At 38.9% G+C, this 12,796-nt stretch overlaps 1 non-coding gene across 1 annotated transcript; it reads right to left on the bottom strand.

Moving 5' to 3' along the window:
* Nucleotides 1-12,430: 12,430 nt before the first annotated feature.
* On the bottom strand, nucleotides 12,431-12,502 carry Trnag-acc (transfer RNA glycine (anticodon ACC)). The gene has a single exon. It is a non-coding gene; the product is annotated as a tRNA-Gly (tRNA).
* Between the last annotated feature and the right edge of the window lie 294 nt (nucleotides 12,503-12,796).

Below are 12,796 nucleotides of genomic sequence, written 5' to 3'. Positions count from 1 at the left end.
TTGAGATTGCCCTCCAGATTGTTTTTTATTTACTAGGAAGGATCCTTTTAGGGATTCTTCCCGGCGTTCCTTTACAGATTTCTCCTGGATTTTTTTTTAAACATATTACTTTTATAGGATTTCTTCCGGGCTTCCATTAGGAATTCCTTCCAGAATTGACATCTCCTGGGATATTGTCATTTATTTTTACGTAGTTTCTTTTAGAGATTCCTCCCAAGGTTAATTTAGGGGTTCTTTATGTTGAGGTTTCTCTAGGGTTTATTTCCGTCATTCCTTCATTGATGTTTCCCGGAACTCCTTTCGTCATTTTTTCAGGTATTCCTCTCAGGATTTCGTCAGGGATTATTTTCAGAATCCCTGCAGGGCGTTTCCCGGGATTCCTATATTATTTTTCTTGGGAATCATCCACAGATGCCTTCAATGATTCCTTGAGGGATTTACCCTGGGATTCCTTAAGGGGTTCTTCCAGGATTTTTTCAATGATTCTTTCCCGGGATTCTTTCGGGAATTCCTCTAGGATATTCAAAGGGACTTCTTTCAGGAAGCCTTCCCAATTTTATTTGGGTATTTCTTCAAGGGATTCTCCCGGGATTGCTTTATGAATTCCTTCTGGCATTCTGTCAGGTATTCTTCCTGATATTCATTTAGGTATTCCTTCAGAGATTTCTCCCGTGAGTTCGTAATGTGTTTTCACGGATTTTCTGCAGGGTTATATCGCTGAGGATTCTTTCAGCGGTTTCTTCTGCGATTCATTTAATAATTTCTCAAGATTCCTTCAGAGACAATTCTTGGTATTCATCTCTAGGTTTCTTCTGAAATTTTTCAGAGCAAAACAAAATATGTTCAGCGAATCTTTCATACAAGATTGCTCCCGGGATTCTTTTCCGGGATATCTGCTGGGATTCCAGCTGATTTTTTTTCAGTGATATCTCCAGGGACTCCTTTCGAGAATCTCTTAGGGATTCCTCCGGAGTTCTCTTCGGCATTCTTCCTGGAAGTTTTCCCGGGATTCCTCCACAAATTTCTGCGGGATCTTCTTCTAGGATTTATTCTGATGCTGGATTCCTTCCTCTAATATTTACAAGAGTTCTGCTACAAGAGCCAGTAAAATGTTTTGGGTTCTTCCTTACGAAAAGATCATGGACCAACCGGAAATCGAAGCCAGACCTTCTTAGAGTGGTCTTACTGAATAACAAAGTTTGAATTTGGTCACATACCGAGAAGTAGTTAAGAAGTTGTGTTGATTTAGAAATTGAGACATTTAACAAGTGTTGAAGATTTTTTTGGAACAACATCACAGATTTCTTTCGCGAAATCATGTTTATTTTTATTAGAATATGACTGTTGAGTTTGAGTTGAGTTTGATTGACCGCCCGTGGATGCTACTCTAGTATCGCCAGACCAGCTACACTCGCACAAGGTACCAATGAGATATCTGCCAGGGACTAGCGGGCACCTTCAGTGTGTGAGAGTTGGTGATCTTTCTATTTTTGGGCGACAATGGCGTCTGCCACGTCAGGTTGCAGGTCAATGTGGGAAAGAGGAAGAAAGTGATGATTGCAATCATTTGTAACCACAGCAGACTGGATATATGTACCCATGCGTCTGCACAAATTCATGCGGATGTCGGAGTGTTCATGGGAAATTATTGGCAGAAGGTTCACGTATTGGTGCGTGGATGCCAGGCGTTAGGCGATAGATTCGTGTGATTATCACGAAGAAACTTGCGACACAGTTCGCTTGATTGCATAACTCGTAGGCGTTATCTGGAGGAGGAGGAGGAGAAACGGCTTTTCAGCCGTTTCTGGTTCTAGCGATGGCTATGAACATATGAGTTATATAGAATAGATAGGAGAGAGAAAGTATATAGAAAGATACACTGTAGGAGGAAAGGGACGGGCCAGGGATTGAACCCAGGATCTTCTGCATACGAATCACCTAATGGCTACCAAGCCCGTTATTTTTATTAGAATGTAACTGTTGATAACAAATTTATATGAAGATTTGAATTGTGAGAGACACCATGGGCGATAATGGGTACCGGAGTCTCATAGGAGGCTCGACTGTACCTTCCGCGGATGTTACTGTCAATGCCATGTTGGTGGGGTGGCCGGTGGGTGTTCCGAAGCGAAACGAAAGAGAGTGAATCCTTCATAGAGTTGCGAGCGCGTGAGAGAGAACCCAGTGCAGTAGTGGGTGCGGGGTCCCAGAGAGGGCTCCAGTGGGTGGCGGTGGTGGTGTTGGTGGTGATTCTAAGAACCACACCATTCACAAAAAATTTTCTTCTTCAGGTCAGTTCAGTGAGGAAAATGGCGCCGTTCATAGTGTTCTGATGGAGTGCTGCTGCTGCTGCCGAGTGTGATCGAAAAATTTGGAAGAAATATCACTAGCCTGTTGAGGAAAAGTTGAGATTTTATCGCGGTGAAGTGTTGGTTGTTCCCGGAGTGGAGTTGTTCGCTGTTGTTCCGAAAATTGCATAGATTTAGGCTTGAAGGGAGTTTTCCATGGGAGTGCATTGAGTGAAAAGAAGCTGAGATCGCACCCAGCAAATTGTTGATTTATTGATGAATTGTGTGAAAGTTGGGAAGTGATTCTCCAATATCTCTGATTGAAAGGTGATTCCATTAGTGACAAATTCCCCGAAACAAAAGTTTGGCTATCAAAAAATTAAGATTGAGTGTTCATATTAATCAGCATCTCCATATAAAGGCGACGACGGTGCGACGAAAAGGTGAAATTTCCGAGTGAAATCCCAATAGATTTTCATCGAGTGCAGAGTGAGACAAATCAGAGGAAGAAAAAGAGAGCAAGAACTCCAGAATACTTTTCCCCCACGCATTGGATGATTCTGTTCTTGGTGAGGTGTGAGAACTACGTGCTTTTGTGAGAACCCTCAGAATCCATTCTGTCTCGTTGTTGAAAAAAGGATACAAATCTGACGACGTAACGCAACAAGCGCAACAGCCCGTCTAGACTCGAGAAGGTAATGTTAAAGTTCTTGCTTGTTGGTTTACCTTTGAATTTTTAATATTAATAATCCAATTTGGTTATACCGTTGGGGCTTTTTTTTCTAACGCTGGGGAATTTCGGGTTACACTCCTTGCATCACGCGCCTTTGAATCGCATATTTCCGGCCGATGGAATTTGAATCAATTTTTTGTTCTGATTCTGCAAATCAAAGAATCATCCAAGAGAATAAGGTCGTTGCGTGGGTTAGGCATTCTATGTATAATGACAGCGCGGCATCGTCGAGATGAGCTATTACGTCATCGTTTTTGTCGCCATTGTCTCTGGCATGAATCCAGCCACCCACCCATTCAAGCTGGTTTGAATTCGATGAGAGACACCCAGTTCCCCCTCCGCACCTCCAATCCATATCCTCGTGCTGTGGTACATAGTGGTCACTTTTTCTTTCGCTCTCGGATAGCTACCACCGACCGACAGACCGACCGACAGACCGACCGAACGATGATGTAGAGCATTGTTGTTGTTGCTGCTGTTGTTATATGTAGATAATCCTTGTACTCACCTACCATTTTCACCGATATGCAACAGAAGTGGAAGTAGCGCGCAACAGTCCGTTCGGTTACCATGGTAGTGTATGAGTGGTCGGTACTTGTGTATGTACTCGCGAGCGAAAGGATGAGATTGGTTTGGTTTGAATGAATTTAATATGTGCTGGTGTCGTGATATTTTAATCCATGCAATTAAATAACTCGGTTTCGATCATTGAGGAATTTGAATGGGGGATTTTATGGGAAAAAGCTTAAGATGCAAGTGCTATTAAACTCAATACTTAGTGAGGGATGCCAGAAAGTGAACACATTCATTCAGTTATTCTGTGTGATTTCTACCGAAATTCTCTTTATATATTCTTTGCAAAGGCCTTTGAAAATTTGTTTGTGTATTTCTGAGGTTATATTTTTTTGGAATTTTTTTTCAGCAACTCTTTTGAAATATTTGCCGGTAATTCGCTTGGAAATTGTTACGATAATTCTCTTCAAAAGTTCTTGTAAAGTCATTCGATAACTCTTCCGGAAATTTATTCGACAATTGCTTAGACATCTTTTTAAATTTCTTAGAAAATTTCTCAATTTCTAGAACTAGAATTTCCTTTGTCTTTTTTCTACAACTTTCATCAGTAAATCATTGGCAATTCTTTTTCAAATTCCTTCAGAAATTCGGGAATTTATAGTTTTCCGAAGAAATTGACTACGACGTTTTCGAAACAATGCCCGAAAAAAACTAGAAAGATAATGTTCAAAAACAATCCCGAAGAATATGCTGGGGCACGAAAAATTTCCAAAATACTGGCGCGAGGAATTTTCAAAGGAGTTCCTCCAAATGTTTTAGAAGAACGTTCAAAGGCATTACTGTAGGCTAAGAATTTTCAAAGCGATGGTCGTACGAACTCCTATAGAAATTACGGAATTTCAGTCGACTTTCCATGTCGCGATAATGAAGGGACCATCGAGTTAGGGACAGATTTAATTGAAGAACCGATTTGTAATGTACACATTGGAAAAATCTTTGCAACTAGGAAAAACTGACAAATGTCACTTCGCATTCTCAGAATGTTTTGCACCTAGAAAAAGAGACCTAGTAATCTGTGAAAATTTGCATATCGACATATAGAGAGAAAACCTAGAACAATCGCAACGAGATATGGAGATATCGAAATAAGGGGATACATATCAACATGTAGAGAGGAAAAACGTATGCAGACTGAAGGGTTCGTTCAAATCATCGAGATGGAGAGAAATATCGAGATGTAGAACATCGATACCAAAAAAATTACTGAAAAAAAAAAACAAAACAAAATACTGAAGAAACTCACAAAGGGATTATCGAAGGAGTTTGGAATGGAATTTAAATAAAATTACAGAAAAAACTCCCAAAGACATTCTAAAGGGATTTTCAAAGAAATTGCCGAAGGAATTTAAAAGGAAATTCCCGTAAAAATTTCCAAATAAAATCCCAAAAGAGTTTATCGAAGCAATTTTGACTTGTTTATAACTCGAGCAATCACGTCGTCAGCCACCCTCATCGACACCACACTCACGTTGTGTACCAGCAGCGAGCTTTTTTCGTGTACTCAGTACACGACGCGACTGCTCCCGGGTTAAGGAACTCTCAAAGATTTTGTTGAAGCAATGTCCTTGGAATTACCACATGAATTGTCGTAAAGATTTTGAAATATAATTCTGAAAAAAAAAAATCTAAACAAATTCTCAGAGATATTGACGGAGAAAGTGCCAAAAGAATCGCTTAAGAAGTTTTTAAGATATTGGCGAAGGAAGTTCCAGATGCAATACCAAAGAAAATTCCAAAAAAGACAAAGAAATTGGAATCAACAAACCAAATAAACTGCCGTAAATATTTCCAAAAAGATTATTGAAAAAAAAAAACTTAGGAATTACCAAACATTAAGCGAAATTGCTCAAAGAATTCCTTTAGAAATTTCCGTTGAAATATTTAAAGGAACTACTTTGCGAGTTTTACGAACATGTTATTGTTTGTGAATGAGCGCAAAATAATAAGCGCTAAATTCGATGTGCTAATAAGTGCTAAATTCTATTCGTAAAACAAATCTTTCTGTATTGTTTGAATTGTTGTAAAGAAAATTGGGATTTTGATATAAACGTCTATCACATCATGTTAACGCACATCGTCGCGGAAAATTATCTGCATAAATAAAATTTCCGTCACGCAATAACACTTTCTACGTTTTCTAGAACATCATGTAGGTTTTCGAATGAATTCTTCTTAAAATTTCTTTTGAAAATCGTCCAATCACAGACAATCAGACATAACACTCTGATAATTACTCTCAGACAAAACTACTGATGATTAATAACGAACAATTTGAAAACTTGATAGTTGGCCAACTTCCCACTGCATTCATGGGGCTGGAATCGTTTTTTCTCTTGTTTTACGTTTGCTCACTACTGCTACCTAGTCGATGGTTGGTCAAGCTCAACCCTTTCAGCATTGGGTGAATATGTTTCCGCGACTATGATTTGAATGTTCGAAGTGTGACGCCTGTTTGTCTGTGGTTCAGTACATGTGATTGTTTTCAGTCAATTGAATATAGCAGCTGTCACAGTGATGCCTGGTTTAGACGTTGCAAGTGACTTGATTCAAGCCAATTGAATGCGAATAGAACGTGTAAATATGAAAATGTAAATTCATCTCACTTGAGCAACACTGTAAACACTTGTTTCAACTGAGTTGGATTCAAGAGCATTCAAGTGAGCGTTCAAGTCGTTTGCCTACTATACACATTATTCAATTAAATTGAATATTTTTGAGGAGTTTTCAAGTGAAATGCTCATTTCAATTGAACAATGTAAAACAGGCATGAATGTGAGGTTCTATTTGATTATACCGTATTTTTTTTCATTATACAACTAGCTGTCCCGGCAAACTTTGTCTTTATAAAAAGACACGGACACTTCCAATGCTTCCAGTGAGCTTTTTCGCTCTTTGAAGGAAGCACGACACTAGACAACGGACTAGCATGCGGCCTAGGCTGCGGCGGGAATCGAGCCCTCGCTCCTCAGCACGATGCGACTAAGAGCTTGGTGACACTAGCCGCACGACCACGGAACCGCACACGTTACGCGTTACGCGCTAGGCTTCCTTCCTCCCCGTTACGAAATTTTTGAACGAACCCTTACATGTCAGTCCTCGATCTACCAAACAAATTTATAACTAATTCCGAACCCTAATGCACACAAACGGGCTTCTGATAAAATCTTCCCCATGCGCCTGCCGATTTCACAATCGATGATATTATCGCCGTGAGTGGGAATCGGAATTAAAGCTGAGAATCAACACGATATTTTCGAGCAGATTATCTTTCGCAGCTGAATGGAAAATAGTTCGAGAGCGCTCTCGCAATATTTATTCCAGTAAGTTGGCGGGCAACACACTCACGCTGGACGAGTTCATCCACGCCTTTGTGAGTAAATGAACGAGTTGTTGTTTCTATGATGAACATTTGGGACGAAACACACTGAAATTAATTAATTGTTTAGCTTTCGCGAGAATTTTCGTCTATCAGTAAGTATTTGTTTTGCGATCGTTTGGATTTGCTTCCCCGATCATAACAATTTCACTAATTTCACAATTCTTTTTCTTTTTACTTGATTTTCATAACTTTTTTATCTTATAAACACGGTTACCATGAATACAAATCGAATCGTGCAAGAGTCATGCTGATCGGTTCGCCAGTTCATAAGTTTTGTTGCCTCAAATGGGCTTCAAACTCATTTTTATGTATATATTGATAGAAGATAGATTTTTTGTGGAGATAAAGTATCGATTTTCAAAACCGTCTCCTTGTTTTATATGTCTCATGTGGTCAAAACTAACTGAACTGAAATAACGACCCAAATCTGATATTCCATTCCCGAGTTATGCGCAGTCCTACGTCTTCGTACATTAATTATAGGAAAAATGTGTGTCTGTGTACAATGAAGGTCACTCTTTTTTAAGGCACTAACCCGTGGGCTGAGTCTAAATTCTTTAGCTCGAATCAAACCGGAACTTTGCCCTATTTTGTGCTATTGAAAATGTTTCTGATCGGTCCTGGCGTTCTGGAGTTACGGCCATTTAAGCGATTCGGACCAGCGCAGGTGGAACTGGCCAAATGTGAAACGGCACAAAACCCTATCATACGACATATCAAATCACCCGTTCTCCATTAGTCTTGGACCTAGGTCGATGCAGTTCGGAATGGCTTCAAAGACCATGAGTTGGATCAATTTAAGTGTCAATTCAGGCGCAAGATGGATGGGATCTACACTGCCCCGACTCGCATAACAGTCCCATCTTTGCTGGGATTCCTATTCATATGGGACAGTTATGCGAGTGGGGGCAGTACAGGGGATGGCCAAAATGTTTGGGATAGGCAACTTTTTTTTCTCCCACAAAAAAATTCAACATGCTGTAACTTTTCATAGAGTGCATAAAAAAATCTCAAATTTTGACTGTTTGTCAACCTAATATATGTGCATCATTGGTACAAATTTGGGCTCAATTGGTTAATTTTTCGCAAAGTTAGAACCGTTCGGGTAAAACACTATTTTTCAGACAACTCATTTTTGAGCTGTCATATCTCGGAAACCAGTGAACCGAATTGAATGAATTTTTAAACGTTTATCAACAATATATTGATACTTGATACGGCGTTATTAAATGTAATATTTTCTCACGGCGAATTAAGTTATACCGGGTTGAAATTTTTACCCATATAGAGGAAAATAAGTCAAATTTACAATACCACATAAAAATTATTAAATGTGTTCTTCCTTCAATCTAAATAGGCTCTAATATATCTGATTAGAGATAACTTGAGAACAGGAGTGGAAAATCTTTGGATATCAACACTAAAATTTGTTGACATTGATGTGTGAAAAATTACATTTTTTCGAGAAAAATCCAAAAATTGCCAATCCATGATAACTTTTTTCAACGTTTAAAAAGTACCTATGTTTTAATAGTTTGTGAAGCATTTACATATTGTTAGTGTACGTTCAAAATTTCATTCAATTCGGTTCACTGGTTTCCGAGATATGACAGCTCAAAAATGAGTTGTCTGAAAAATAGTGTTTTACCCGAACGGTTCCAACTTTGCGAAAGAATAATCAATCGAGCCCAAATTTGTACCAATGATGCACATATAATAGGTGGACAAACAGTAAAAATTTGAGATTTTTTGATGCGCTCTATGAAAAGTTATAGCATGTTGAACTTTTTTGTGGGAGAAAAAAAAGTTGCCTATCCCAAACAGTTTGGCCATCCCCTGTAGATTGATCAAAGGTTCAAAGGCTTCCAAAACAAAACAAGCCATGAAACATGGTTCATTAGTTAGCACCAAACTAAAACCATCCAACAAACACGAACAGGCTTCACTAACAGTTGGGTTTGGAGCATCAATAGTAGGTAAGTCACCCACAGGGGTGGATCACACGAGACCAGATTGATTATAGTCTCCAAACTGAAGAAATACATCCGAAGGAAGCAACCATACCTAGAGAGCGCACATGTTCTTCCAAATCCAGAATGTTCGACATCCGGTCAGGTAGAAAATACAGTACTACAACTATACCGTTTTTACCTAGAGCTTTGATTCTACTCGCAGATGCTCTACCACATTGCTTACACGGATCGATTCTGCAGGATAACCGTGTGAACACAGCGATTAGGACGCCTCCTCCTCGAGGTTTAGAACTGTTAAGCCACTTGCGATCATTTCGGAAGACTGTAAAGGCGTTATCGAAAAGTTGAGGTGAGAATATCCGTTCGTCTAGTCACGTTCCTGTCAGAACGATTACTGTCGTACGAAGAGTCAAAGACGGCCAGCAGAAAATTGTCCATCTTGGTATGAAGCCCTGTAACGTTCCGGTAGTACACCGATAAACGATGAACATCAGCTGTCTGTGTCTACTACTTACCTCTGGTTGTATGCTGCGGGGAACGTTGTCTTGCTGCGAAGACTGGGCAGGCTGGACGGGCTGGACTACAATAACGGATACCGGGGCTTACGGAACGTCAATGTTTCCTGGAGGAAGGTCAACCTCGTTGCTAGGTAGATGGGCTGGTTGCACACACGATGTTGCTCGATAGTGCGTGTTGATTACATTCCACCGGCTGCTGGGCGAGCCATCATCAGAGCAGGACAAATTCTTATTTAAGTTATACTTGCTTTAGACTAATACATGGTGGAAGACCCCTTCACCTGATCCCAACACCGGACTGGGACGGCTGATGAACGCAGACAGGAAGTTCAGGACTGTGTGGGTAGGCTCCAGTACTTCCATAATGCTAGATGTAATGTGTCCCGGGTGAAGGAAGTTGGTCGTAGAAATATGTAGAGCTGACTGAATTGTTGATATCTGTTCTCGAATGCTAAAGCTATGCCAAGAACTGCTGGACGGAAGATCATCAGAACGGTATAAATTCTTATCCAGACTGTACTTACATATCTGATAGCACAGTTTGGAGGACCTCTTCACCTGATCCCATCATAGGACCGGGACGGCTGATGAACGCTGGCTGAAGGGTCTGGACTGTGTGGATAGGTTCCTGGGCTTCCGTAGAGCTAAGTGCGGTACGTCCCGGACGTGGAAAAGAAGAATTACTTCGGCAAGATTTTACTGTATATTCGGACGACATACAGCTGATCCGTTTTTTGGTTGGGTTCAAACAATTGCACAGAAATTACAGCGGGCCAATAAAATGGGTCTCCTAATACTTGTAATGCTGATTTACAGACAGTAACTTTGAATGAGACAAGCGATAGATCTTCTACGTGTTTTCCGCGAGGGACTAGTTTAGTCACTCCAACAAGTGATGAATGAAGATTGGAAATGTCCATTACATGACTTTTCACATCATCCACACAATGATCGGGCTCGAATGGGGTGTCTGCTCTAATCGTTGAATAGGAGGCAATCAGTGAAGTACTAGATTGAAAGTAGTGAGCTGGATTTTTGTATGGTGAGATGATCGATTCTCCATTTCTGCAATGAAATGGTGCAAACAGCGTGGGTTATACGATTTCTTGACTAATTTGATGCTGGTTGAGCAAAAGTTTGGGTAACTGTGTTGTTGAAGTTGCAAGAAATAAATAATACAACAACACAGTTATCCAAACTTTTGCTCAATCAGCATCAAATTAGGCAAGAAATCATATAACCCACGCTGTTTGCACCATTTCATTGCAGAAATGGAGAATCGATCATCTCACCATACAAAAATCCAGCTCACTACTTTCAATCTAGTACTTCACTGATGGCCTCCTATTATCAGAGATTTCCGGGCGACAAGTGATGATTTAAATACGCTTATTTGAAACGAGTACGAACTTTTAACAGTTAATCTTATCTAGAAAAAAAAAAATATCTTCACACGATCTAAAACGAATAATTGTGTCGTCTATTAGACGACCTTATTGGTATTGTCTAGGTTCATAGTATCGATACAGTATGACCCATAAAAAATGCGACATTCCATTTTTTTGCAGTATTTGATGATTTTTAATGAAATAATCCCAATGAATTAAACTTTTTTGGATTAGGATACAATAAGGAGGTCATTGTCATACAGGATCTCTAAATTTTTTGTCAAAATATTCATTGGTTACGTATATGGGATACCTTATAATTGTTAACAATTTCTAAATAAAATCAAGTTTTCCTATAATTTTCATAGCAAAATGAACTAAGATAAAAACTTTTAAACACATGGAAACCATGGAGAAATATGTACTCTTTAATACGCCCATGTTTGAAAAATATTTTAAAAATAATTTCAAATGTTTAGGAAACAAAAACTAAAGAAGGTGCTACATATTAAAAACCGTATTTAAGATAAATTAATAAAAAACTTAACACTGTTAGAACATTTTTCAAAACATTTTTTTGTCGATGAAGGCATATATACCTACCTTTATGATAGGTACAAATACTATGTACTTAAAAACAATTTCATGCTTAAAACATAATATTTTCTAAAAATTATCATTTGTCAAATAATTCAATTTTCACAAAATGTCTCTTAATTTATAAGTTAATATTTTTTTCGTGCTTGTCCGACGAACCAACCAACTCCTGAAGACCTTATCCAGCCATAAAAGTACTATTTTGAAAATAAAATTTGATTGAATGTGATTGAAAGCAATTGAAAGAAAATTATATCCTTAAAAAACGGCCTCTGGCGCGTGGACGATTTCGACATCCATATGTTCAACGTTATATTTCCGAAGGCATTTGCATGGAATCAGTCTATGTTCCTTTGCCATTATAAGATTAGTGGCTCTACTATACTATCCAATAGATACATGCGAGGTTAATCAGTTCGAAGTAGGGGAACGATGACTTTGAAAACTGTCGCATTTTTTTATGGGTCATACTGTAGTTTGTAAAAACATTTGTAACGTTTGTAAAATTAAGTCTGTTGTATGGGAAACATGTCCGCAAATCAAAATTTGTAATCAGTAAATCCAAGATTGATCACCCCAAAATGTTCACACTGGTTTCAGCATACATTGGTTGAAGACGTCGGTACAGTTTTTCAGCAGCGGATGCGTATTTTGAGGTGATGTTTCGACAGGTTTCGACTAATCGGTTTGTTTATGCTCTGTTTCCTTTGTTGTTAGATGTGTGAACATTGTGCTTTCAAAGATTGAACATTTGCACGATCGTCGCGAAATCCTTGCAATGCTCAATACTCTAAAACCAATCAATCATGGCCGAATTTACAAATGTGGGGGCCCGGGGCCACAGCGTTGTGGGGGCCCTTTATAAAAAAGATAAATTTTACGCATATAACATAAAAAAACTAAAAATATTATGAATTTCAAATAACTCAACGTACATATGTACAGATGGGTAAATTATTGGTTAAATTGGGAAAATATCCACAGCTCAGGTGAGATTTGAACTCACCACCCTTATTCGGTAGACAAGTGCTTTACCAACTAGGCTACCGAGCCAATTAATGACCCGGCAACTTATTTGTCATAAGGTTGAATTCTAATCTCATCGATCTATATCACCTTCCCCTAAACCGCAAATATAATCATCTCTGTTGTACATATGTACGAAGAGCGAAAGCGATTTGTTTTTTATTGTTTGAAAATGTTTGCCTATCAGTGATAGGTCACTATTCCTCGCATCAGTAAAACTTGATAGAACAGCCTATGATTTAAAGAAGAAAAAATCTTTGATAAAATATTGCAGATTCAACGCCAATTCATCCCTGAATGTCAAAACTAGAAAGAATGGCC

This window comes from Aedes albopictus, chromosome 3 (genome assembly GCF_035046485.1).
Source record: "Aedes albopictus strain Foshan chromosome 3, AalbF5, whole genome shotgun sequence".
NCBI lineage: Eukaryota > Metazoa > Arthropoda > Insecta > Diptera > Culicidae > Aedes > Aedes albopictus.
This window is presented reverse-complemented; position numbering and strand designations above follow the sequence as displayed.